Below are 27041 nucleotides of genomic sequence, written 5' to 3'. Positions count from 1 at the left end.
GTTTGCTTTTGGCCCTAGGTTTGAGTCCCCAGTGCTACTAAGAAAAGAATAAAAATGGTTCTTTGTTTCTCAGAATGGTTACTTTGATGAATCTCCTTGTTTTGGGTGGTTTAAAAAGGACTGCTGGTCCTCCCAGGCTGGTGAAGCAGCTGTGTGATAACAAGATGGATATTTGTTGCTTGAGAATGCTTAACTCCCTGTTAAGACCTAGCAAGCCTTCTCCTAGATTCTGTGTGTTGTCCCTGTTCCCACTGTGTCTGTTATGGGCCTCCTCCCCAGCTTCCATTTTGAAGAGGGTTCTTGGGCTGTGGCTCAGGTTGGCTTTATGGTTGAGAAAAAGTTAAAGGCACCTGCCTTAGCTTGCCAGATTCCTGTAGGTTCTTGCTGACCATCTTGAACATCATCCTTGTAATGGATGGTGGTGGAAGTGTGGGCATCTATACTGATGAGAGGGGTCTAGTGAGGTGGCTCAGTGGGTAAAAGCACTTGCTGACAGACCTTACCCTGAGTTTGCTCTTCAGAGCCTACATAGTAGAAGGAGAAAACCAACTCTAGCAAGTTTTTCTCTTATCTCCAAACATATGCCTTCCTTGCCTTTCCCTCTTACACAACAAAGCAATAAATGTAATATTTCTTTTCAAACTTTGGTCAGGTTTTTTGTTATTGTTTTAAAATACTTTGTTTGTTTGTTTTGAGACAGGGTTTCTCTGTGCAGCCCTGGCTGTTCTGGAATTCACTCTGTAGACCAAGCTAGCCTCGAAGTTTAAAATATTTTCATTGATCTAAAATAATTGCCAAAGACTAGGCTAAGGAGCAGTTTTACTTAAACTGAATGCACTTTTTAACTCCAGCACAAATGCTGGGTAGTTCACCACTATACCATTGCTCCTCTCTAGGAACTCCACAAATCTGGCCGCATCTTCTCATCTTCTGAACTTTTCCTATTGACTCTGGGATTTCTGTCAGTTTTCTTTTCTCCTAGGTGTAAGCCCTCTATTTTTAACAGTTTGGAACGTCATGGCTCTTTGCATTTTGATCATTGAGAGCTTCTTCAGCACTTTCCACCTTTTGCCTTGCTTTTTTCCTTATGGTTCTAGTGCAGCTTCATCAGACTGAGGATCATCAGACAGATCGACACCCAGCAATCTGTGAAACAGGCTTTGGCTTGGTTTTAGTTAATTTTGCTTTTTGGATTCAGTTCTTTGTTTACAGCAACATCTTTGGCTGTGAGTAGGTGATAGATTTTAGAGGACAGTTTCCACAATTGACAGGTTGTTGATCAGATTTCTGTAGGTAACAAGGCTTTCTTTGACTACATGTCCACATGCTGGCACTCTCCTGGCTTTCAAGATCAAATAAAAACTAATCAATCAAATCTAATGGATCAAATAAAATGTTGGAACAATAGTTCATGTAGGGGTTATTCTTACTTAGTCATCAGGTATCAGCTTTCTTTTCCAGATGGAATGATCCTTTTCTCCACAACTGTAACAGTGTGTCTAACTCATTCTTCACGTCTGTCAGCTTGACTTTCAGGCCTTTTGTCAGCTCCAAGAGCTCTGGTAGTTCTTTTCTCAACATTTTCAGCTTCTCTTCCACCAAGACTTTAGTCAAATTCTTTACAACCTGAGTCTCAGCTTTATCTACCTGGAGCACCAGTTTTGTAAAGGTCTCCACCCAAGTAACTCCAAAATCATCCTCTTGGAGGACTTGGGCCAGGTGCTACTGAATTACCTGTGTTGCTTCTTTCTCGCCTCTTCCTCTTTTTTGCTGACTCTGGTGGTCTCAGGATTTGGAGCCATAGTCTGGAAAATATGTAATGCTTCGCGAATTTATATGTCATCATTGTGGTTTCTTGCAAGGTTACATCCTTGCACAGTAACCAGAATGGTTACTATATTGTTCCAGTTTTAGTATATATGCTGACAAAGTGAACACCTTTGGTTTTTAAAAAGTTTTTTAAAAAGTCCTTTCTTCTTTATCAGTTAGAAACTGATGTCTGGATACTAGTTGGAGCTGTGATTAAGAGAGCATTTGGAGAAGGACTTAAGAGTCGTCTTCTACTATGCCTAACTGGGACATCTGTACATCATGAGTTTGGCAGAGCTGGATTTGCCCCAGTGGAGGCTTTTGACTACTTACACCTTTACAGCTAGCTAGTGCTACTTTTTTAGAGAGTGTTTAATGCACTTCCTTGGTCTTGGCCAGAAGGCCTAGCAGCAATTATGAGTTTTCTTGAAGATAACATACTCTGAACTAAATTACTTTTCATTTAGACTGGATCTTGCTATGAAACTCAAAACTTGTTACACTCTTGCCTTGACCTTTTGAGTAGCTGGGTTATAGGCCTTTCTGATTGATGTTCATTTTCAGGTAGGTTCAGCACCTATGCATTCGGCACCTGTCATGATTATAGTACTTTGCCGCTCATGTAGGGCTTGACATCTGTCCTCAGTTCAGAATGTATTGTGGTCAAGAGTGCACAAACCTCAGGTAGTGGCCTTGAGTTCTGCCACATATGGTTTTCCAGCTGTGTGAATCTAGTACCTGTCTTCCTCTCTGCTCTAGTCTCCTACCTGTGAATGATTGAATAGTGTTGGCTTCAGTTCAGCCTGAGTACAGCTGTACCTGTGTCACTCTTCTCACTCCTGTCTGATAGTAGAGCTGTGCACAGAAGCAGCTCTGTGAGACCAGTGGGAGCCCTAAGGGGAGACGTGTGTTCTGGCCAACTAGAAGAGTTCTGTGCTGGGGATTTTTGTTGAGGGAAATCTTAGAGAATTTATTTGTAAGGGTTTTTTTCCCTTTAAACTGTGATTATGTTACATGTTTATTTTACATGTAGATAAACTTGCATATTAATGTAACATCTTTTCTCTGGCTGAATAGAGGCATCAATTTGAGGTTTTGCAGTATGATTTCTAAAACATCTTTAAGATCTCTGTTTTGGGGCTGGAGGCATGGCTCATGATTAAGAGCTTGTACTGATCTTCCAGAGGACTGGAGTTTCATTCCCAGCACCTGCAAGCAGGCAGCTCACTTGTAATTCCCATAACAGGTGATATGACACCTCTTTCTGATCTCTGCAGGCACTGTTTTCACAAACACATGTGGTTATGTACAAACCACACACAGGCACAAACATAAAAATAAAAAATAAAATTTACAGTCTTTTTCTTATTGGCTCTTAGAACTATATAAACACAGCTATCTTTGCTGTGGTGTCTCTTGTGTTCTGTAGGGCTACATGTTTATCTGTCTGTCTGCCTTCTTTTCTTTTTTCTTTCTCTCTTCCCTCCCTCCCTCCTTCCCTTCCTTTCTTTTGACACAGTTTTTCTGTGTAGCCCTGTCTGTCCTAGAACTAACTCTGTAGACCAGACTGGCCTGGAACTCAGAGATCCACATGCCTCTGCCTCCTGAGTGCTGGGATTAAAGGTGTACATCACCTCTGCCTGGCTGAGCTGTATGTCTTTCAACATGATTTGGATAAGTACATGAGCCTTGAAGAATAGGTGCATGTCTGCAGTCTTTATTTTATTTAGTTTTGTTTTTTTGTTTGTTTGTTTGAGACAGGGTTTCACTGTATAGCCCTAGCTGTCCTAGAATTCTCTGTAGACCAGTCTGGCCTAAACTCAGAGATCCACCTGTCTCCCCCTCTTGAGTGATGGGATTAAAAGTGTGTACCACCACTTCCCAGCTAGACTCAGTTTCTTTACAGATTTTGTGTCATGATTTTATAGTTCTATTGAGGTAGGTAAACATTTTCTGTAAAGGGTCAATTGGCAATTGTTAGTCTCTGCAGCTACTTTGTTATTATGTGTGAAAACAGCCACAGTCAAAATGTGGACTAGCAAAAGATGGCTGACTATGTGCCTGAAAGGCTTTGCTTTGAGGATAAATGGTGGGTTAGGTTCACTTGTGCACTGTAGTCAGTGGTACCCATTCACATCTAGTTTTTATTTTAAGTTTAATGAGTTCATGAATTCAAAAAGTGTATGTCATGATGGGTACAGATAAGAAAAATTAGAACTGAAAGTTATACTGGCACTAGCCAGTTTAGGAAAGTATTGTACTCCCTTTGGTTCTGTGTATCCTCCCTTCAACCTTCTCTCTGATCTCCTCAAGGCATTCTATTTCTTTACTTCTGTGTTGCCATCTGCGAATGTCTCCTTATATAATGTGACTTAATTTTTGCATGTCATTAAACTATAAATTTGAATCTTTTATTCTATGAACATCTCTCTTTTATCATTGTTCTCAAGATCCTTTTTTTTTGGGGGGGGGGAAGCTGGGCATGGTTGTATATACCTTTAATCCCAGCAGAGGCAGGTAGATCTCTGAGTTCCAGACCAACTTGATCTACAAGTGAAGTCCAGGACAACTGGTGCTGGTTACACTGAGAAACTCTGTCTCCTCTATCTCGAAAACAACAACAAAACAATCTATTTTGTTTTCAAGATGTTTGAATACTTTCTGTCTTAATAATGAGCAAAACAGACCCATGTTCCTGTCCTCCTACAATGTGTGATTTTAGTGTGGGGAAGACAGTTAACAGAGAGTTAATGGTATAGTAGCTATCTGGATACTGATAGGGGCCAGCAGAAGAGGAAAGGGGTTGACTGTTTTCAGCCTAAAAGACAATGCTCAGATTAGGGCTACCTGAAAAGGACCCTTTGCCTAGAAGATGAAAGCTCAAGGCAAGAGGCCATGGGTATGTGGGGCATCGTTATAATAGAGTTCAGCATGCATGAGTGCTATGAAGAGGGTAGATCAGTTATGTTGGAGGGAAGATCCCTAGGGAGAGTGGTAAAATAGGTCTGTTTTGAGCCAGAGGTGTGACATGGTCTGGTTTCAGAAAGGTCCCATTGCAGCTGGGTTAAGAATAGCTGTCGCTGTGCAGCTGTCATGAGAGGCTTTAGAAGGCCATGGCAGTGATCCAGGGGAGCAGTCATAGCAGCTTGGGCAGAAGGGACCAGGAGTGGTATTGAGAAGTGGTTGGAGTCTAGATCATTTTTGGAGGGAGAATAGATGAGATTTGCTGGCAGACAGGATGTGGGTGTAAGAGAAGTAAAGGATGACAATAAGGACTTTGGCTTGGTGCAGGAAGAGGAAGGCTGTAGAGGCCACATCAGGAGTTGAATTTGGGCTTATTTAGTTTGGGTCACTTCAGAGAGCAAACAGCATTTAGAGTTTAGAGGAGAGAAAGGGGTGGGCTGCACATCAGTGTGAGTTAGATGGCATTGTAGGCCATGTTGAGCAAGTCATGAATGATCTTGTTGAGCACTTCCCAAAGGAAATGTGAGAAACTTGGATGGACAGAGAATAGACAGTGCTCTGTCTTAGGGACTTGCCTGGGGTGGAAGACATGAATGAATGCCAAAGGGTTTACTGAAATGGGTAAATTAGGACATTGGTGTGCCTTAGGTGCTTTAGTGTGTGTATTAGTTAACTTTTATTGTCCCAATAAACTATAACCAAGGCAACTTACTGAAGGCTGGTACTTCCAGTTTCTGGGGTAGGAGTCCATCGCTGCTATGGTGGGGCATGGCAGTGGCATGTGCAGGCATAGCAGTGGAGTAGTAGCTGAAGGCTCAGATCCAGAGCTACACGCAGGAAGCACACTGAATGGCTGGAGTGTTTGAAACCTCAAAGCTTACTGCCAGGGAGTAACCTCCTGTGAGGCCGTATCTTCTTCCCACACAGTTCCACCAACTAAGGACTAAGTATCCAAGTATGAGCCTTTGGGGGCCCATTCTTAGTCAGACAACCACAGTGTACTTGAAAAAGTGCTGCTGTGGAGGAGGAATACTTTGGTGAAGCAGGAGAGGCCATAATCTCTGAAGGCCTGTCCCATTACCCCAGTCTAGAGCAGGCACTGCCACTGGACTGAGTGTTTACATGAAGAACTGTCCCTGTTTGCTCCTCCTTAGAGAGGGTGGAGTGGAATGGGGGTGGGTGGGCAGTGGGAGCATGTGGATATTTTCTTTACTGTCCCCATCCTTCCCCAGGGAAAGGGAAAGGGAGATGAGAATGAGGAGTTGGTGGGTAGGGTGTGAAGAGAGAAGAAAGGATGAAGTTGGAATGTGAAGGGCTTTTGTAGGGGGTGTGTCTGCATTGAGAGTTGATAGCATATAGCATAGTGCTTTAACAGGGGCTGTGGGCTACAGAGCCGTGGGGGTGGGCAGAAGGAGAGAGGGAGAGAACTGCCATTAGAGCTGAGGAAGGCAGCTTGTGAGGTGTGTCTGCACTCATACACACACAGCTCATTCCACTTTGTGTTGTGTTTCCCATTGAATGCATTGCATTCTATGCATTTATTGTCCTGATGTCAGAAAATAGGATTGTTTCCAGTAAGAGAAAGCTGCTGTAAACAATTTTGACATAAATTTCGAAAGCATGTCTCCGGGGCACAAACTGGAGTATTGAGGCTGTTGGGACATGTCCTGCTTCAATTTTAGGAGGTAGTGCAAACTGTTTTCAAATGGCCCTTGATGGCTCTTTAGATTATCAGACCATTTTGTAGTTATCAGTTTGGTGAACCACACCTCAGGAGTCTTAAAAATAATAGCTCCAAGCCAAAAGCATTAGTTTAGTATGCTGTAAGTGGAGGCAGGAGGATTGGGAGTGTTCAGAGTCATCTTTCACTACTCCTTGACTTCAAGGCCAGCCTGGGCTACATGAAACCTCATCTCACAAGCAATGCAATTTTAACATTATCTAAACTGTGTAATTTAATAGACTTTAATGTCCCACAGAATTGTGTAATCATCACAATCTAAGAATATTATCTTTATCTCCTATGTGGTCTGAACATTTCATGTGAATAGTTTAGCAGTAATCTTTTGTGACTGGCTCTTTTAGTTAGCATATTTCAAGGTTCTCCCATGTTTTAGCATGTATCAGAATACTTTCCTTTTTTGTATATATATTCACATACGTGTGTGCATTTGTGTGTGAAGGCACACAAGAGGTTTGCTTTGTATGTCTTCCTCAATTGCTTCCCCACCTTATATTGTGAGACAACCTTTTCATTGAACTCACTGATTGAGCCAGACTGGCTGGCCCACCAACTCCAGGGATATTCTTGCTTCTAGCTGTCCAGCTGTGGGACAATAGGCACTTGCTGGGGATTTGAACTTGGGTCCTGATACTTATTTGATAAGCAGTTCACCATTTGAGCCATCTCTCAGACCTGTAGTTCCTTTGATTTCCTTGTGTCTGTTGTATCATTTCCATTTTGGAGATGTTAGGAATACTACATCTGTTTGTCCTTGGAACTTGACCTTTTGTCACTGAGACAGTTTAAAATGGCTTAAAACTGGATCCTCCTGCCTCAGCCTCCTGAGGCAAATGAGATGGCTCAACAGATAACCCCTTGCACCACACCTGACTACTTAAGTTCTTTCATCAGATAGGAAAGAGAAAACACTTGCATGTTGTCCTTTGAACTGTGTGGAACATGCAAACAACACCCTGAGATATAAAATGAATGTTTACAGATCTGCTCTAAATTTGCTAGCCTTTGTTTTTGTTTGTGTTTTATTGTGACTCTTGTATTTTATCCTCTCCCCCCCCCCCACTCTTTCACTAAGAACACACTATAGTCAGACCCCCCAAAACAGATCTCTGTCATACACACTTATTACCCTGTTGAGTGAGGTTGAATTGACAGTGAGCATCTTCAACTATAAATGAATTCATAGAAATATTGGTAAATGATATTCAGTAAGTGCAAGTGTTAAGCATGAGAAAGTATAAGAGCTGCCTGCACGTGCAAGGTCCTGCATAAAATAGCTTCACATGGAGTGCAAGTTTTGGTTCTGATGAGCTGGAAAGCAGCAGCATGCAGGAAAGCAGTGGCATTCTGAATGCTGGCCTAGTGGCTTTCTAACTATGACACTGTGTTAGTTAGTTAGCATTTCTATCACTTTGAAAAAAATGTCATGACAAAAAAGCAAATTGGGGTGGGGGGAGGAAAGGGTCTATTCTGCTTACACTTTCCTGTTGCTGTTATCACCGAAGGAAGTCAGGACAAGAACTAAAGCAGGGCAAGGACCTGGAGGCAGGAACTGATGGAGAAGCCATGGAGGGTGCTGCTTTCTTAGGGAACCCAGGACCACCAGCCCAGGGATGGCACCACTCAGAGTGGGCTAGGGCTTCCCCCATTGATCACTAATTAAGAAAATACCTTAGCTTATGGGGGCATTTCCTCAACTGAGGCTCCTTCCACTCTGACTCTAGTTTGTGTCAAGTTGACACACAAAACTAGCCATACATCAGTATTGTGTGAAAACTGAAAAAAACATAACAAGATTGCTGTGAAGCTCAATGAAAATGTTTGGAATTGTTTGATAAATAAAGCATGATTCAGCCGGGCAGTGGTGGCGCATGCCTTTAATCCCAGCACTTAGGAGGCAGAGGCAGGTGGATTTCTGAGTTCAAGGCCAGCCTGGTCTACAGAGTGAGTTCCAGAACAGCCAAGGCTATACAGAGAAACCCTGTCTTGAAAAACCAAAAAAAAAAAAAAAAAAAAAAAAAAAAAAAAAGCATGATTCATGCCTGGCATATGGCTTTTAATTCCAGCATTCCAGAGGTAGGGGGCAGGCAGATCTTTGTGAGTTCCAGGTCAGTTAGGGCTACACAGTAAGACAACAAAGAAAAAGCAAACAAACAAACAAAAAAAACCAGTTGCTGAAAAGCTCTTCAGAGGCAGCTATGGTCTTATGCCTGCAGACTATTTTCATGACTACAGAAAGAAACCCTATGTTCTGGACTCCCACACCCATCTTGAGGCTGTGTCATGTGGTAGTTTGTTTATTTTTTGTTTGTTTTTATTTATGTGTGTATGCACATGCACACATGCATGTCTGTGTCTTCTATATGTGTGCATACTGTCAGAGATGAGAAGACAGTGTTGGACTCTCTGGAATTGGATTTACAGGCAGTTGTGCATCACCTATGGAGGTTCAGATTTGCACAAATGAGGTCAAACTTTTTCTGAGCATGAATATTTGGAGTATCATTTCCACAGTGTCTACTTTTTTTTTTTTGAGTCAGGGTCACTCACTGGTCAGTCATTCTAACAAGATATCCTCCTGCTTCACTCTCTCCAGCCAAGAGCTTGGTTCACAGATTCTTTTTCATAGTTACATTGGTTGCCTGGACAGCCTTGTTGATAAGAGTATATGGACCTGTACTTACAGAGGACTTCTTCCTGTCAGTTCTCTACCCACTGCTATAACAATTACCCCGGCACACCAACTCAAGACAGAGAGGACATTTTAAACATTGTAGTTCTGTGGGTCAGGAACTTGAAGGTGGGAATAAAGGCTAGAATTTATTTTTATTTTATTGTTCTGTTTGAATGAATGTTTTACATTCCATATGTGTAGTGTCTGTATAGGTCAGAAGAGAGTATTAGAGCCTCTGGAACTGTAGTTACAGACAGTTGTTAACTGTCATGTGGGCACTGGGAACTGAATCTGGGTCCTCTAGAAAAGCAGTTAAGTGTTCTTAACTGTTGAGTCATCTATCTCTCCAGTCCCCATTTGTGTTTTAAAGGACATATGAAAAAAATGTTATGTCTTGTGGGGTGTTAATCCTGTCGTTTTGAGAACCACACCCTTTCCAGTCGTACGGCCTGGGTCAAGCTCTTGATTTCTAGAGAGCTAAGCTTGCTGTCTGCTTTTTTTCTGCTGACCCAACTATTACCATTGTCTCATGGGGCCTCTGAGTTGTGATGATCAATAAGAGTTGATTTTTCAAAATTCTGAAATTTCTTTAAAGCTGTTATACTTTGAATATCTAATCTTCTTTAGTCTCTGAGTCCTAATGGGAACTTTTATGTGAAAATGAGACATACTAGTGACAGGGTGATTAATATTAAATTGACAGCTCTTCATAGTGTGTTCATATACAAAGGCTAATTTAATTGTAACACCTTTAATTCACTTGGGAGGCAGAGAGAGGCAGGTGGATCTCTGACCAACTTGTTTTATAGAGCAAGTTCTGGGACAGCCAGGGCTACACAGAGAAACCCTGTCTTAGAAACAAAACAAAAACATAAACTAAATCATTCAACTAAGAAATAATTACAAATTTATTGTTTAGCTTTTAATCAAAAGTTTTTTGTTTGCTTTACATTTTATTGGAGACAGGGTTTGACTCTGTAGCCCTGCCTGGCCTTAAACTCAGATACACCTGCCTCTGCTTCTTGAGTCCTGGGATTAATGGCGAGTGCCACCAGTTTCCAGTGTACTTTGTCTGTAATTGAACGTGTACCAATTTTGCCCATAATTCATTTGACAAATACCTGAATACCTGTCCTTTGCCTGGTCCAGTGTTTTCTATGACTTGATCATACCTGGTTAAAGAAAGTGTGGCTATGAGACTAGCTGATGCCCTCAGTGTAACTTTTAAGACAGTGCCAGCTGCACATTGACATTTCCTAGTGACTATATGTAAGAAGTAAAAATAGAGTAATAAACACACACATGTACACGGGTGCGTGTGTATGGGGCAGTAGGTCTTGCTCTAGCACTGCGGTGTATCCTCAGCCATTTGAATTTTGTGTGTGTAACTCAGTATGTCCATAATACGGTTTTTTGTTTGTTTTGAGACAGTGTTTCTGTGCAAACCCTCTGTTAGACCATATTGACCTTAAACTCAGAGGTCCTCCTGCCTCTGCCTTGAGTTCAGGGTTAAAGGTATGTGCCACCACTGCCTGGATGCAAAACAGTATCATGCAATCAATATAGAAAAATTAATGAGAAAAAAATTTTTTGTTTTATTTAATCTTGAAGGTATACTAGGGATCGAGCCTAGGGCTTCAGACAAGCCAGGACAAGCGTTCTTTCCCTTAGCCCTTTATTTAATCTTTGAAGTCCACTGATGTTTCTTCTTCATAGCACATCTCAATTCAAATGCACTGTGGTTCGGATGTGCAGAAGCCTTATGTGGGTGCCACAGAGAAAGCATAGATCACAAACTGTGAGCAGTAGAGACCTTTGACTAAGAAAGAACTCAAGTAAGAAGTAGAAGTGAATTTGAGGCTGTGTACATTTTCTAGTCAGTGGCAGAAAATTGAGAGGAGGGAAGGGCTATTGAAGGTGGAACTACAAAATTTGATGATTAGATTGGAAGTGGGGGTGTGGCAGAAAGTTTAGTGCGTTTGGGAAGGCGTAGTGAATGGAAGGTTTGGTTGGGTGTGGAATGTGATGGAGAGCAGGGCCTTTGCGTAATTGAGTGCACTAGTTTACTTGTTGATTAGTTCACTCTGAGACGTTCATGGGAACTGTCTACTACTGGGCATTTTGTTTAAAGTACAGCGATGATCCTGCTGGTTTAAGAATTGTGTTTATAGAGCCACATAAGAAACAGGCTGGGTGTTGTGATGTGTGCTGCTAACATGTGCTGAGATGGAAGCAGGAGAGCCTCAGGAGAGTTAAGAAACCAATAGAAATCTCTTCCTTGGTTCTTCAGTTTGTTTTGGATCTTTTACGCTTTGCAAGTTTTTCTCAGAATTGGTTAACCTGGAAGACTGATAAGGAGGGTACACAGCCTGCACTTTCTTTTTTTTTGTTTTTCTTTTTGGAAGATAATTTTGTATTTTATATACAGAAAACTTAGTGTACATTTAACCCAGTTTAGTGGCGAGTTCTTTAGCCTTTGCCTTTTCCAGCTTGGCAATGCGAGCCACAGACTTAGGACCCAGGATGTTGCCTCCCCAGTGGCAGCAGATCTCGTCATATCTGTCATTATAATTGCTCCTAATCGCTTCCACCAGCTTAGCCAGAGCACCCTTGTCTTACAAGTTAACCTGTGTGAAGGCAACAGTGGTGCATGTCTTTCTGTGGACCAGGTGCCCTAGCCTGGCCTTTCCCTTGATGAAGTAGAGCACCCCCATCACAGGACAGGCAGGAAAACCAGCAGCTCAATGGGGTCTACATCACGGGCAGTCACCACCAGCTGAGCCTTGTTGTTCTCCACCATGATGGTGACTGTATTGACTCCTGCTCCGAGGACAGGTGGTCTCTTAGTTGGGACGTCCCCTTTGCCAGCAGCTTTCTTCTCAGCACGGGCCAGTAGCCTTTGCTTCTATTCTTGCTTTGTCTCTGGCACGTACTTCTGGGCAAGCTTAAGCAGCTGAGTAGCTGCCTGTCCAGGGTCTGGGTGAACTGGTTAATGGCAGGAGGTACTTTGAGCCGCTTATAAGAGAATGGCTCTTTGCTGCTGCCGCCTGATATAGCAGGGCCATTTGGCAAAGCATGTTAGATCACTTTTGGGCTGGATGCCCTGCTTGATGCCAAAGTTCTTGGGCCTTTTCTCAAACAAAGGATTGACCATCTTTTTGGCCTCCTGTTTCTTGACGACAGCGGAGGCCAGTGCCACCTTCTTCCCCTTGGCCTTCTTTCCTTTGGGCATCTTGCTCGGCTGGAGGAGAGAGCCAGCCTGCACTTTCAAAGGCTCCTGTGATAGTAATGTATAGAGAAAAAGAGTGGCCAGGGAGAAAAGAGTTTGTGGTCAGAGAGGCCAATTGATGAGAACATTCTCATTCTGATATGGGGGAGGGGCAGGTGGGAAGAGGTATCTCCTGCTGAACTGCTTTGAGAGCAGGTTAAAATGAGGATTGAAAAGGGTAACTTGGTTGCTTGCTTATATGCCATGTAAAAAGTTTTGGTGACATTGAGGAAGTGTTAAAAGTTGGCACCTCAGTTAGGCTGGGATGTCGCCTCACTCAATGTGGCTGTAATAGGTATAGGTAGTCCTCTGGTCTTGACTTTGGATGCTAGTTTACTAATCTGTGACTTGGCTGTATTTTCATAGTGGGGTAGACTGAGCTGGCTTCTTGTATCTGAAGTGATGTGAGGGTTCCTTCCTAGTGAGCATAGCCAGACAGTGATGTAATCCAGTCAGGTGCCAAGCTTTGCTTACAATGTATCACCTACTGATATGGCCTTCCTAAGGTGGTAGGGAGGCTTACCTTGCCTGGCTTGTGCTTTACAGTATTTTCTTGGAGTGATGATTTTGGTTTAATGGCTTAGAAGTGTTAGTATCCTTTCTGGGGCCTGCGTCAGTGGTTGGTGTTTGTGAAGTTACATGACAAAATTACATGTATGTGTGTATAATTTTTATTGTTGCTGGGTATTTCTGAAGATGCAGAGGTTTTAAGTTTTAGGTTTCTTCCAATTATGGATGTTTTTACGATCCCTTTTTATTAGACAAACTCTTCCTGTGCAGCCTAAGTTGATGGTGAACTTACTGTGTAGCCAAGGCTGGCTTTGAGCTTTTCCTGTCTCAGCCTCCTAAGTACTGGAATTGCATGTGTGTCACCACACAGGGTGTTGATGATTTTTGTATTCAAAGTTTATAGGTGAGTTTTTATTCACAGCATGCTAGACATCGATGGTAAAGTGATAAGCAAGCCTTCGTGTAGATGGATTATTGTCTTTGGTCTCTTCTCACTTGAGTGTTTTGAAGCATGCATAGTGGGATCAGGATCAGTAAGTCACATTGAAATGATCAAGGTGGTAGCCTGAGGATTTTATGATAGCGCAGGGAGTGGAGTCTTGCTAGTGTGTATCTGGACTCTAGACTGCCACTTGTCTGTAGTGTGGGCACAGTTTTGTTGTGCCCAATACTGTACAGGAAGACAATGTTGGATATTATGGAGTAACATTCACTCCCTCTTTGGCACCAATAGGGTGTGGTCTGCTTTTTAAAATTTATGTGAGTGTGGAGTGCAGGGACCCCACCCCCCAACCTCGTAACTAATTTTGATGTCAGTAAATTTGATGTTCATAAAAGCCTGATAAGGATGACCCCTTTGCTAGTCTTTTTAAGGTAAGAGATGGTGAATGTCCATGCTGCTATTTTCTCAGCCTTTATAATTAAGCAGATACATTTAGATGCTATTCAGCTGAGAGATTCTGTTCTGTTTTTAGTAAAACCAGTTCTCTCTGGAGTGTGCAGGTGTGTTTGAAATTGAACCCAAGACTTTAAGCATGCTAAGTGTGCACTCTACCTCTGAACCACTTCTCTAACACTTTAAGGGACGTTTTTATAACTATGCATATTTGCATCCTTTAGCTATCATCATAGTTAGTAGTATTGAAAAAGAAGGTAAGATTTATGGTAAGGGTAAATTTTCTGTCTATTGAGAAAAGCATTGTTTCTGTAAGGAATGATAGATGATAATACATTTTAAAATGAAAGCATATGAATTTTCCTGTCTTGATTATTTTTAGGGAATGGGTCTTTGTATTTATTTTCTCCGAGAGACTAATTCAGTAATGGACAGCTAAACTGTATGGCTATTATTATTATTGTTGTTGTTTGTTTAGGGACAAGGTCGGTCTCTCTGTAACCCTGGCTATCCTGGAACCTGGAACCTGATGTGTAGACTAGTCTGGCTCCACCAACTCGAGATCTTCCTGCTTCCGCCTCCTGAGTGTTAGGAATCAAAGGCCTGAGCTACCAGGCCCAGTTGCACGCTATTTTAGCTATTGAATCATCAGTGCCTGCCTTGGGTGCTGTGATACTGTTTTTTTTGTTTGTTTGTTTGTTTGTTTGTTTGTTTTTTTGAGACAGGGTTTCTCTGTATAGCCCTAGCTGTCCTGGAACTCACTCTGTAGACCAGGCTGGCCTCGAACTCAGAAATCCGCCTGCCTCTGCCTCCCAAGCGCTGAGATTAAAGGCGTGCATCACCACCGCCCGGCTGTGATACTGTTCTTACTCCCTAAGTCCTGAGCAGTCCTGCTTTCCCAGAGCCTGTTTCTCATTTTGTGCTTTCTGATGTAAAAATATAATTTCCTAGAATCAGATCCTTAGGAGGTTCCCTGCTCCCTTCACTTTTGATGTTCTTGGTGGGATCCTTGTAGCAGCTTCCTTCCTAAACAGACATTTTATTTATTTATTTATTTATTTATTTATTTATTTATGGAGGGCAGGGCCTTTGTTACCTTCGTTCAGTGATCTTAATGTCAGAGTTTGGATACCATTAGTTCAGTTGTTTCCAAGCGAGGATCTGAACCCTTGTCTTGTTTCTTCAGTAGTCTGTCTAGCTTTTGCCATCCTTTCAATGCTAGCTTATTTCTTCATTTTAGCAATAGCAGCCCTGGTGATCCTACTCCTCAGTCCTTACTGGCGTAAAGCAGACAATGTGTATGCACAGACTGTTTCCAGTTTTGCTTCTTTCTCTCTTTTGTATCCTCAAACAATTGCTGTCATACTGCTGTGATTGTTAGGTTAGATTCAGGAGTTGTCAAGCCAAGAAGAAGATAGTATAGAATTCGTTTATGCCATCTTTATAGTTCTGGAATGGATTCTCAGGTTAGATAACGTATCTTTTATCACATAGCTAGAAAATAGCCGGTGTGACTTGTGGCATTAGTAGCTAGTGCCACTTCCCTGTCCAGAATTGTTAAGGACTTGGTTTTTTTTTGTTTGTTTTGTTTGTTTCTTGTTTCTTGTTTTTTGTTTTTTTTTGTTGTTGTTATGGTTTTCAAAATGGGGTCTTCTGTGTAACCCTGCCCTGGAACTCATTATGTAGACCAGACAGGCTTTGAACTCAGTCAGAGAGATATGCCTGCCTCTGCCTCCTGAGTGCTGGGATTAAAAAGAACTTGTTTTTAAAATACGCCAAACTTCTACATTTCTCAAGTTTATAGCCAGTAGCAGCTCCTAATTAACGGGCTTTTGCTCCCCCTCCTGAAAACCGTTTATATTTTGGACTCTTTTTTTTTTTTTCCCATGATAAATTAGTGTTCAGCATTATCATTGTGCTGGTTTGTTTTTTGTCCTCTTGATATAAGCTAGAGTTAATCTGGGAAGAAGGAACACTCGTTGAAAACTTGCCTCTATCAGATTGGCCTGCGTGCAATTTTCTTGATTAGTGATTGATGTGGGAGGGTCCAGCCCACTAGCAGTACCACATCTGTGCAGGTGGCCTTGGGTGGTACAAGAAAGCAGGCTGAACAAGTCATGGGAGCAAACCAGTAAGCAGCATTTTCCTATAGCCTCTGCTTCAGTTCTAACCTCCAGGTTTCTGATGGAATGTGAGGTAAAATAAACTTCTTTTTCCATGTTTGTCATGGTGTTTATCACAGCTGTAGAAACCTAAAAAGGACAATCTATGACTGTCATGCTACTTATAACAGTGGTATATTATATACTTTCCCCTCTTAAATGACTTGCATATTCTGTGAAAACAGGCCTTTTTAATGCACTTGTTTGTGATTTGGCATTAGACTCTGTTGTGTGCTCAAGTGCTCTGTCTGTTTTTCTGAGGAACTTCTTATCCTGAAGTCTAGACATCTTGCCCTTGGTTATGCACTAGGGTCTTTCTCTACCCTACTCTGGGAGAGTTCTTTTGTCTTTCATGCATGGGTGATTATATCCTGGAGTCTGTGTTGTCTGTTGCTGCTCCCTCTCCTTTTGAGAAGCAGTCTGCAGTTTTTGTGAGAAAGCAAGCACACCTGAGATTTTAATTTTTTTTAATTTATTTTGCTTCTTTCTGTGTACTCTTGGGAGGCAGGGTCTTGGGGAGGAAATATAGGGCTATTTTCATGCTAGGCAAGTTCTTCACTACTAAGTTTCATCCCAGCCCCCTGTGTACTTGTTTTGTTTGTTTCTTTCTTTCAAGACAGGGTTTCTCTGTGTAGCCCTGGCTGTCCCAGAAGTTGTTTTGTAGACCAGGCTGGCCTTGAACTCTGAGACCAGCCTGCCTCTGCCTCCTGAGTGCTAGAATTAAAGGTGAGCACCATCATGCCCAGTTTTTAAAAATGTACTCTTTTTTTTAAACCACAGTATTTATTTTTAAAAATTTATGTCTTTGTATGAGTGTTTCCTTGTATGAGTTTATATGCACTATATGCTTGCAAGTGCCTGCAGAAGATAGAATGGGGCATTGAATGCCTGGAACTGGAGATACAGAGTTGAATTCCATGTAGCTACTAGGAACCAAATCCAGGCCTTCTGCAAGAACAGTACAATACTCTTTGCTGAGCCATGGATCCTTTCTGTGTACACTTGATTGATATTTTAGGCACATGTTTCTGAATTGGAAATAGTTTATCTCCTGTTTTTTGTTTAAACAGGTTGCTATGACAAAATACTTTAGCTTGAGTATTTAAAGAACAGGAATTTATTTACAGTTCTGGAGACTGTAAGTCAAGATCTGAGTTTTGGACAATGCAGATTTCAGGTGAAGGCCCCTTTCTGATCTACAGACACTGTCTCTTGATGTATTCTTACTCTGTCTTTCCTCAAAGAGCAAGTACTCTGGTAGTTCTTCCTGTGAAGATACTGAGCTCATTTAACCATACTCACTCACTACAGAGATAGCAGGACTTTATTATACAAGTTGAGAGCAACATAAAATATCAGTATATGAGCCTTTGATTTTTTAAAATCTTTATATACTGCTTCATTTGAGAGAATATGTGTGTTTGAAACATCGTCTTTACTGTGTAGCCCAACCTGGTTTTGAACTTAAGGGTATCCATGCCTCAACATTCTGAGTGTTGGACCCTAAGATTGTCTGTGCCTGAAGAAACCCAGGAAAAGGCTCACCTGTGGCTTTTCCCAGAACTTCTCACCTTGTCCCTAGCTTAAAGCTCTCTAGCCCAAGGGCTGGGCTTCCCTTCTGTAACCCTGGCTTCTCCGTTTCATATAAACTGGCCCTTTTGGCCATGCACATCTTTGGTCCTTGACTCTTCTCCTGTTCTACGTTCCCTTTCTCCTCTTTTCCTCTCACCCCACCCCCACCCCTTCTCATGACCCGTTTAGTCTGGATCCTTCCAGATGCCTCTGGCTGAACTCTTCCTCATATATATTTTCCTCAATATATTTTATTGTATAGCTACAATAAAATCCTCTCAGCCGTACCTAGCAGTGGCCATGTCCCATTTTCATTAAAGGTATACTTCTAGGCCCTGCTTCATTTATTTCCCCTTAAAAAGTGGTAAAAATGCATCTAGCATAAAATTTATCTTTCTCCCCCCTCTGTCTCTCTGTTTCTCTCTCTCTCTCTCTCTCTCTCTCTCTCTCTCTCTCTCTCTCTCTGTAAAATCTATTTCTGTCTCTGTAGATAGGGTCTTCTTATAGCCATGGCTGGCTCAGAACTCACTATGTAGACTAGACTGGACTTGAATTTACAAAGATCCCCTGCCTCAAAGATCCCCTTCCTCTGCGTGCCTAGTACTGATATTAAAGGTGTGTGACATCGCTGCCAGCTGACTGACTTAGCCTGTTTATAAGTGTAGGGTCATTGGTGTTAAGTGCATGCATAATGTATGGCAGTCATTGCTGGTTGTCTGTGTTACTTTTATCCTCTGGAACTAAAATTTCATACCATTAAAGAACTTGCCATTTCTCTTCCTTCCTTCCTTTTCCTTTTTTTTTTTTTTTTTTTTTTTAAAATGTTAAAGCCCTTCCTTCTTTGGGAATGTGGTCTAATACCAGCTGAAGCTGCAGACAGTACTGGCCCTGGGTGGCTCCTATCATTCATATCCATGGTAAGTTTAATTTCTAAATAAGGCAAGAGAGAGACAGCAAGATTAACTTAATATCAGTAGAACACCCCAAAAGTCTGTAGTAAAAGTTGTGCAATAGCACTCTCGAAGTTTTGCTCTCTGAACCAAAGAAAGAAACTACAGGGGAAGGGGACTAGAGCACTTTACACTAATTAAAATTATCAAGATTAACTTTGCCAAAAAACCCTTTGGTCTTTTTTTGTGATTTCTAGCCAGTTGTTATGGTTTGTTGAGTTGTAGCTTGTGTCACCTCTGCTTTATGCCGCCCCCCTCTCACTTTGTTTTTTTAAGACAGGGTCTCCCTATGTGACCCTGCTGGCCTGGAACTTGATACATAGACTAGGCTGTCTCTAACTCATAGAGATTCTCCCGTTTCCCAATTCCTGGAATTAAAGGCTTGTACCAGTATCCTCCCCAAACCCCAAGATTTAGTTTTACGTTTTGTGTATGTGAGTGTTTTGCTTGTGTGTATGTCTGTGCCCCAGGTGCATGCCTGGTGCCCACAGAATCCAGAAGAGGGCATGAGATTTCCTGAAATTGTAATTATAGACATTTGTAAGCAAGCTATCATGTAGGTGCTGGAAACTGAACCTGAGTTTTCTGGAAGAGCCACCAGTGTTATTAACTGCTGAACCATATCTCTAGCCCTTTTCTTTCCCTTTTAAAACTGAATATCTTTTTTGAATTTGGCTGTTGATGGGCACTTGGTTTGCACCACATGTTAGCTGTTGGGAATAATGCTACCTTGAACTTGACTGTACCGTGTACCATTGAGACTGGTTCAGAGCTCCCTTTTTCTTTTATTTATTTTTATGTGTGTTTTGATGACCTGTAAGTCTGTGATGTCTGAGGATGCCAGAAGAGGGTGTTGAATCCCTTGTTACCTGTAGCTACAGATGTTTTTGAGCTACCATGTGTATGTATGCTGGACATTGAACCTGAGCCTGTGGAAGAACAGTCAATGATCTTAACTTACCCACCATGTCTCCAGCTCCTCTTTTTTTTTTTTTTTTTTAAATAGAGGGACTTATGAAGCCTAGGCTGTTCTTGCTGTGTAGATGGTCTGGGCCTTCTGTTTCTCCTGCTTCCCTCTCTTAAGTGATGCTATTGCAGGAGGGCACCAACATACCCTGTTCATGCATTGCTGGAGATCAATTAAGGGCATTGTGTTGCTATGCAACACTCTGCTGAGTTAAATCCCCAGCCCTGTCTTAGCATTTTAAATTTATTTATTTATTTTTATTTATGTATTTATTTTTTGTGTAGAACCTGAAATGGAAATGCTGGGTCATCTGATAATTCTCTTTTGTGTGTGGTTTGTTTTTATAAGTATTTTTAATTATTTTGAGGAATCAACAGACTGTTTTCCACAATCACTATAGTGTTTTCCATTTTCTCTGCAGTACATGAAAGTTTGAATTTCTTCCCATCCTTATAGACTCTTAGACGTTCAATTTATTTTCTATTTTTAAAACCGTAGCCATCCTAGTGTGTATCTGGAGAGAAGGGTTCTGGCTCAGAGAGAGGTACCCCAACAGGTGCTTACCATTAAGCTCATTCTCTTTCCTCACCTAGCCTCTCACAGTCCTTTAGCTTTCTGTTGAGGATATTTGATCACATTGTGAACCCCAAGATTGTGTTATTTACTGAAAATACCTGTTTCTAGTTGTGTGGCTCAGCATTAGCTCACACCTTTAATCCCAAACAGTGAAGGTGAAGTTTTTTGTAGAAGGAAGCATCCATATTTGAAAATGATGTCTAGTTGAGGGGCAACAAAGTGAAGAATCAGAGAAAGATTTGACAGAATAGGATATGCCCAACTCTCAAGAGGAGAGAGAGAAAAGGAAGCTTCTTGAGAGGTAGTGTAGAGAGAAGTAGTCAGTTTTACCAGAACAGTTGTACAGACACAGATTGCAGAGAGAATAAACCAGACACAGGTGAAGACAGAGTGAGCCAGAGAATGAAAAGGTGTTACAAGATTCAAACAGATTGTCAGAGTTAATATGAAGCCAATCAGAGCAATTCAGGACAGGATGAGAGAAGCCATATTGAATCAGTCAGCTTGGAGAGGAGTTTCAGCCAGAACAGCTGAGTAGAACCAGCCAGTTCTAGCTCAGAAAGCAGTAGAAATGGTGAACTTATTCATCAGCAAGTCTCAGAAACTGTAAATATTCTGGGCCTAGATTAGATTGTATGGAGACTAGAAGCCTCCAGGACTAGATCTAAATTAGAGTATAAGGATGCTAAAAGATTCCCAGGACTAGGCATAGACTAACAGATGGAAATAAGCACCCTAGAGGAGAATAAAAGGTACTTTTACAGTTTTCTAGTGTGACTTCAAGAAACCCAAAGCTTATCTTTTTGATTCTATGTAAAAGCCCCAGGCTACTCTTTTTGTGGCTGGATCAGGAACTTTGACAGCACTTGCACAAGTCTCCTTTAGAATTTCTTGGGTATTCTTTTTTTAATACTCAATACTGAATTAGTTTCAATTATTTATTTATACCCAATACTTATCTCTTTATCTTACAACTTTCCTATTCAATTTTTAATTTCTACTCTGAGGTTTTAAATTTTGAAACCCCTTCCCTTCCCCTTGTATTCTTTTCAGTGGCACCTGGTGTTTAGAGATACATTATCTTGATCTTTCTGGAGGTAGCAATAATTTTTTTTAAAATGTGTGTTGTATATTTGTACAGTCTTTCTGTTTTCTTTTGCATTTTTCTGTTTGCTGTCATGCTCTTTTTTGTTTTCAAGACAGAGTATCTCTGTGTAACAACCCTGGCTGTTCTGGAACTCATCTGTGGACCACGCTGGCCTTGAATTCACAGAGATCCATCTGCCTCTGCCTCTGCCTCCCAAGTGCTTTCCATCACTATCTGGCTGCTCTGCTATTCTTTATGCTAGGCTTTCTGGAGTGATCTGGCAATCTTTGCCTTTGCTCATATGCAAAGTCAGGGATGCACAAGTGGAGAGTTAATCTTGGGAAGTATCTATCATTCTTTCTGTGCTTCCACACTGCAAGAACAGAGGGAGTGGTACCACCTATTACTTGAGAACTTTTTAGCTTTTCATTTCCAAATGTCTTGGACTGACCAGAATTAGGACCTCTTGGGAGAAATGGCAGATTTCAAAGATGTGGCAGAGAAGAAATTATATGAACCAGGAGCATGCTGTGAGAGGAATTAAATTGCTCAAAAAACACACAAAAGCTCCTAGGACAGCTTGTACAGCCAAAGCTGGGACATTGTAAAGATCATGATAAATAATGGTGCTATAAGAGTCTGAGTTCATACTAATAATAGATTCAGGAAAGAGTGAGTGGGCAGACAGGGACATACCTTACTGAAGTTGCAAAGGCAGCTAATAAATGCAGAAGCTGTTCATGTCATCCTCTGCTACATAGTGAGTTAGAGGCAAGCTTGGACTATATGAAACACTATCTCAAATAAAAATGCATGTAAATATCATAGTGTCAAATTTCAATAAGTACTGAAACTCTAAAGTGAATGTTCTAAGAGCATCATCCATAAGATGTCTTTTTGCAGATTATTTACTCCTGAGTCACCAAAGAAAATGGTTACTTCACAGTGAAGAAATCTGTTACTATCATTTTAATAAAGTCATCAACAGTACTCAGACAAGTTATCCTCATCTAGTTAGCATTACAGCCAAAGACGATGTACATCTGCCATTCATGGCATTCAAAGGTGAAATGAAAGATGGAAATGCTAACAGCCAAAAATTTAAATATATTTAGATGATAAGAAATAAAGGAGACTTGGTTTCAGTTGTGTGTGACCCAAGCATAGTCATTGCCTTTGAGGTGTTGTAGGACAATTACGGTTCAGCAGTTCCTTACCTGGGTGTGTTCAGTGTTGTATAAGAGAATAATTCAGCAAACAGTTTTCTGAAGAAGTTAAGGAGAGGCTGGAGATGCATGAAATACTTAAGGTCTGGGTATCATCTTAAGCAGCATTCTTCCATGTACAGGGAGCTAAGTCAGTTGTTGAGAAGTTTCTTGAACTGCTTAGATGGAACTTCCTATTACTAGACTTTTTTTTTTTTTTTCTTTTACTTGCTTATGTGTGTAAGTATGAGTGCCCTCAGAGGCCAGAAGATGTTGTCACTTCCCCTGAAACTAGAGTTAGATAGCACTTGGGAGCTATTTGACATGGATATTGGGAGTCAAACTTGAGTTCTTAACTATTGAGCACAATTTCTACCCTACAACCTACCCTCCGCTCCTGGGGACCAAATCATGAAATTTTAATGTTAACAAGTGAGAGTGACTGATGAGCAGGTGCCATGTTAGGCAGGGCTTATTGGCCTTGCCATTATAGCAAATCAGTAATCTGGATCATTTGGTTAGTGAGCTCCAGTAAATTTTCAAGTCATCCCTAGGTTTTGGTTATCTTACCCCTACTGTCCACCCAAGTAGTTCATCTCACTAATAGCAGCACAGTTTCACTTTTTAGTCTGGCGTGTAAAAGAGTCCTGGTTGGGGTAGGATGTGACCTTTCTTGTCCTGACATTGGTTCTGTGGGTCTTTTGATTTTCAGTGTAGCTGGGGTGTGCCGTCCCAGTTCAAAGAGCTGTGTTTTTTGTTTTGTTTTAAGCTTATGGGCATCTGCTAATATGGAAGAGGGTGAGATTTAGGATCTAAGTATAGTATCTTTTGATCGATATTCTATTTCATTCTAGAACTCCTCTGATTTTACTGTCTTCATGCTTGTAGATTGTCCTTTGGGGAGTGGACATGGACAAAACCAAAAAACAGTTTCTATTTTGTTTGTAGACCTATTTTCATTGCATATTGATTACTTCTCTTTACCCAGCAGTCTTAGTACTGTACTGACATACTGTTTTGCTCTTCTGGATCTCATTTCTTAACTATCCTAAGATTTTTAAATACACACATCTAGAGTTTGTCTTAATCACTCTGTGATGATCTATGTTAACTGTCATCTTGACAGAATCTTGAGTCACTTGGAAAACAGGCCTCTGGTCATACCTGTGTGGATTATTTTGAGATGGAAGAAAGACTTGTCCACTATGGACAAGTTGCTTGTGAGACCAGCTGCTTCAAGCTCCTGTCTTCTTGACTTCCTGTCCATGTTGGATTGTAGCCTTGAACTGTATGCAGATGTGAGCTCTTTCTCCCTTGAGTTGTTTTTGTTCAGGATTTTTTGTTTGTTTTTAAATAACAACAATAGGAAATAAAGCAGAGACACAGGCCAAGTGAAAAACCATAAGCCCTTGAACAAAGGCTCTTTCTTTAAAGGGTAAATGATGCCCCAGCATTCTTAGACAGTGTATGGACTCAACAGACAACAGTGTTTGCTTTTGGCATTTGAATAGGGGTACAGACATTGTGTTGATGACACTGTTGGGAGTCTGTGATAGTGGACGTGGTATTTTGCCTACAAGTGGCCAGAATAGGAGGTTATTGGTGGTATTACAATTTATTGCAGAATAGTTCAAGGGACCTTGAACTACACAGATTTAATGCCAGTTTGTGTGTGCTACATATTTTGGAGAGTGTCTTAGTTTTGTTGTTGTTTTGAGACAAGGTCTTTCTCTAGCCCTGGCTGTCCTGGAACACGCCACATAGACCAGGCTGGCCATGAACTCACAGAGATCTACCTGCCTCTGCCTCCAGAGTACTGGAATTAAAAAAGGGTGTGCTGCCACACCTGGCAGAAGAGTTCTCTGGAACCTTAACAGAGAATGATAGCTTGAACTGGATGTAACCTTTAGTAATGACAGGTCCCATGTCTGTCTAGACACACAGACATACACACAATTTAATGTGTATGAGTATTTTACCAGTACCCGCTGCATGTGCCTGGGGGGGGGGGGGTTAGGTGAGTGGTTGTCTGCAAAGCCTAGAAGAGGCTGTCAGCTTCCCATAGAACTGGAGTTATAGATGTTTGTGTGTCATCATGTGGGATTGGGGATCAAACCTTGTTCCTTTATAAGAGCAGCTAGTGCTCTTATCTGCTGAGCCGTCTTTGCAGTCCTTTGCTTGATATTTTAAAGTACAGTGCTTTTGTAGTCAGCCTTATGTCATTTCATAGATAGTAAGGATATGGTTCTTTAGTCACTGACAATGATGCCGTGGCACCTATGTTTATCTCCAAGTTATTCTTCAGTGTGGAATAAAAACTATAGTATAGGATTATCTGCTTTTTCCATGTTCTCATAGAAAAGCTTCAATTTGAGCTTTTTACTTCTGTGAAGTGTGGTTTTGTGAGAACCAAGACTCTGAGACAGTATTTTTTTTTTTTTTTTTCAAATGGCAGCTGTCACCAGACCAAAACACAGCATATGTGATTCTCTGTTTTGTTTTTGTCTTTACAGGAATACTTCTGTTTCATACAGTATCTTCTCTTACTCCTGCTAATCTGCTAATGTAATTTGGAAGATAGCTGTCACCAGGATAACCTGTAATGGGCAAGGAGCCACAGAGAAGAAAACATTTCTTTTAGTTTTAACCTTGGTTTGAAAGGTAAGACTGTTATGATCATCAGGTGTTTTCTTCCTAGAATTCTTGCACATAGGAAAGCTGTTATGTGTTCTGAAGCAGGTCTGAAGAGTCCACCTGCCCTGGAGAGTGTAGTACTACACTCTGTTTTCAGGATGTTAAACAGCAGCCGATGTAGCTGACTTTAGTTATCTAGGAATCTGCAGAAATCAGTGAGTTTTCTCGTTTCCAGTGGATATTGAGCTGACCACTAAGGAGCAACCAGTCTTTGCAAGCTGGAGTGGTTCAGATGAAGAGCAGAAGTAGAGGTCTTAGACTCAGACTGCTTGACTCTGTGTGAGGTGTTCATTTTGTACCAGTGGCTTCTAGCCAGCTGCCTCCCAGTTTTTGAATTGTAATTGCTATAACTCCTTACTAGAACTTTTGATTAAAGATCAGAGATTAACTCTGCATATTTAACTTCGGCTCAGTGTGTAGCTGCTTGTATTATGAACATTAATTATGTTCCCCCCAAAACTGTTTGCACTAGAGGGTCTGAACATCGCTTCTGGGAACCTGCCCACAGTTATTTCTGATTAGTAAATAAAGATGCCAGCAGCCCATAGCTGGGGAGGACAGACAGAGGCTCAATTTTAGGATTTCCTGGACTTGGGACCGGGAAGAAAGGAAGGAGGAGAGGACTATGCTTTAGGAGAGTGTGGAGAGAGGAGATATACGGAGGCTGTCATGGGGTAGGGAAGCAAGGAGAGCACTCTGGGCCACACTTTGTTGATTCACAGCATGTCACAAATGGGTCCAAATTGGCCAAGATGGAACATAGAAGTTAGTGATAACTCAGAGTTGGGCTGGAGATAGATTCTAACAGCATGGAGGCTGAGCTATTGTGCTTCATAGGGCATATTAAAGTATAAAGGTTGTGTGTGTCTTTCATTCAGGAACATAAACCATTGAGGCAGGTAGCAAACCCCACACTGGGATTTATTAATAGTTAGTACAACAGATGGCACCCAACATTTATGTCTCAGTGAGACTGACCTGTTCATCTACACTTCAGAATTCCTGCTGGCTCCAGGACTGGCTTCTCCTTGGTGGCTTCCTTTTGTATCTTCTGATTGGCATTGTCTCTCAAGGCCTTTTGACTCTTTGTAGTATATTTGCCCATTCATCTCCACAGCTGTGGCGCTGTAATGACTTTGATTCTGATCACCAGCTGATTGATCCCAGGCATCTAGAATGTTGCTTTGCCTATGACCTGCCAAGTCCCTCAAGAAAGAGGTGGCCCTTGAGTGTCTATAGTGGTATTCCTAGCGGTATCCCTCCTCTGCCGTTTTCTCCAACTGAGTCTGTATGTCACTGTCCTGTGACTTCTGTTTGGCAACCTCCTCCAGTTGTCGTAATTTCCTTAGCTGTTTATTATTCAGTAACTGCACAAGGAAAATCTTGTTTCGAAAATTCAGTCTTGTCCCTGAGCTTAAAGAGTCAAAATAAAACCTTACTGCTGAGCTGGGAATGGTGGCACACACCTTTAATCTTAGCATTCAGGAAGCAGAGGCAGGCAGATGTCTGTGAGTGTGAGGCTAGCCTTGTCTACAGAGCAAGTTGTAGGATGAATAGTCAGGGCTACACAGGAAAACTCAAAAAAGAAAACTCAAAACAAAAGCTTACCGTTGGTAAATCGTTAAGCTGTGGTGTGGCAGAGCAAGTCAGAAATTACTGACATATGCCTAAAGTACCTCACCAGACACACCTAGTGTAGTGGTGTGACAGCTCTCACACTGCCCAGTACCTGCTGATGAACAGTTAGGAGAATGGCTATAGTTTTAATTAACTTACATTTTTATAAGTTTGATAAATTTGTTGAACTAACCCTCTTCTAGGTCTCATGCATCAATCATTTTGTCATCTTTTAGCTGCAGATGGAACTGTACCATGTTGAGTTGTAGCATGTCACGGGAGACTCTGTTGTAGGTTGTCAGCTGATTCGAAAAATATTCTGCCTGTGACTGTTTTATGAAGACTATTAG

The 27041-nt window shown here is 41.5% G+C and overlaps 1 protein-coding gene and 1 pseudogene across 10 annotated transcripts in view; one reads left to right on the top strand and one right to left on the bottom strand.

The window, feature by feature from the left end:
• Window positions 1-27041, top strand: part of Ppp6r3 (protein phosphatase 6 regulatory subunit 3) — a 112461-nt gene that overhangs the window by 6539 nt on the left and 78881 nt on the right. For 5 of the 10 annotated variants that reach the window (XM_034497914.2, XM_034497905.2, XM_034497886.2 and 2 more), the window contains exon 2: window positions 24894-25041. The gene's annotated coding sequence lies outside the window, so the exon portion shown is untranslated. Of the gene's footprint in view, window positions 1-24893; window positions 25042-27041 lie in introns of those variants that run through there. The other 5 variants (XM_076914638.1, XM_034497922.2, XM_076914613.1 and 2 more) reach the window with 2 other exon arrangements.
• LOC117721179 (something about silencing protein 10-like) lies at window positions 820-5543 on the bottom strand (annotated as a pseudogene).

The sequence above is a fragment of the Arvicanthis niloticus genome, chromosome 1, assembly GCF_011762505.2.
Source record: "Arvicanthis niloticus isolate mArvNil1 chromosome 1, mArvNil1.pat.X, whole genome shotgun sequence".
In the NCBI taxonomy this organism is placed as follows: Eukaryota; Metazoa; Chordata; class Mammalia; order Rodentia; family Muridae; genus Arvicanthis; species Arvicanthis niloticus.
The sequence above is the reverse complement of the archived record's forward strand: the minus strand, read 5'-3'. Positions and strand labels throughout refer to the sequence as shown.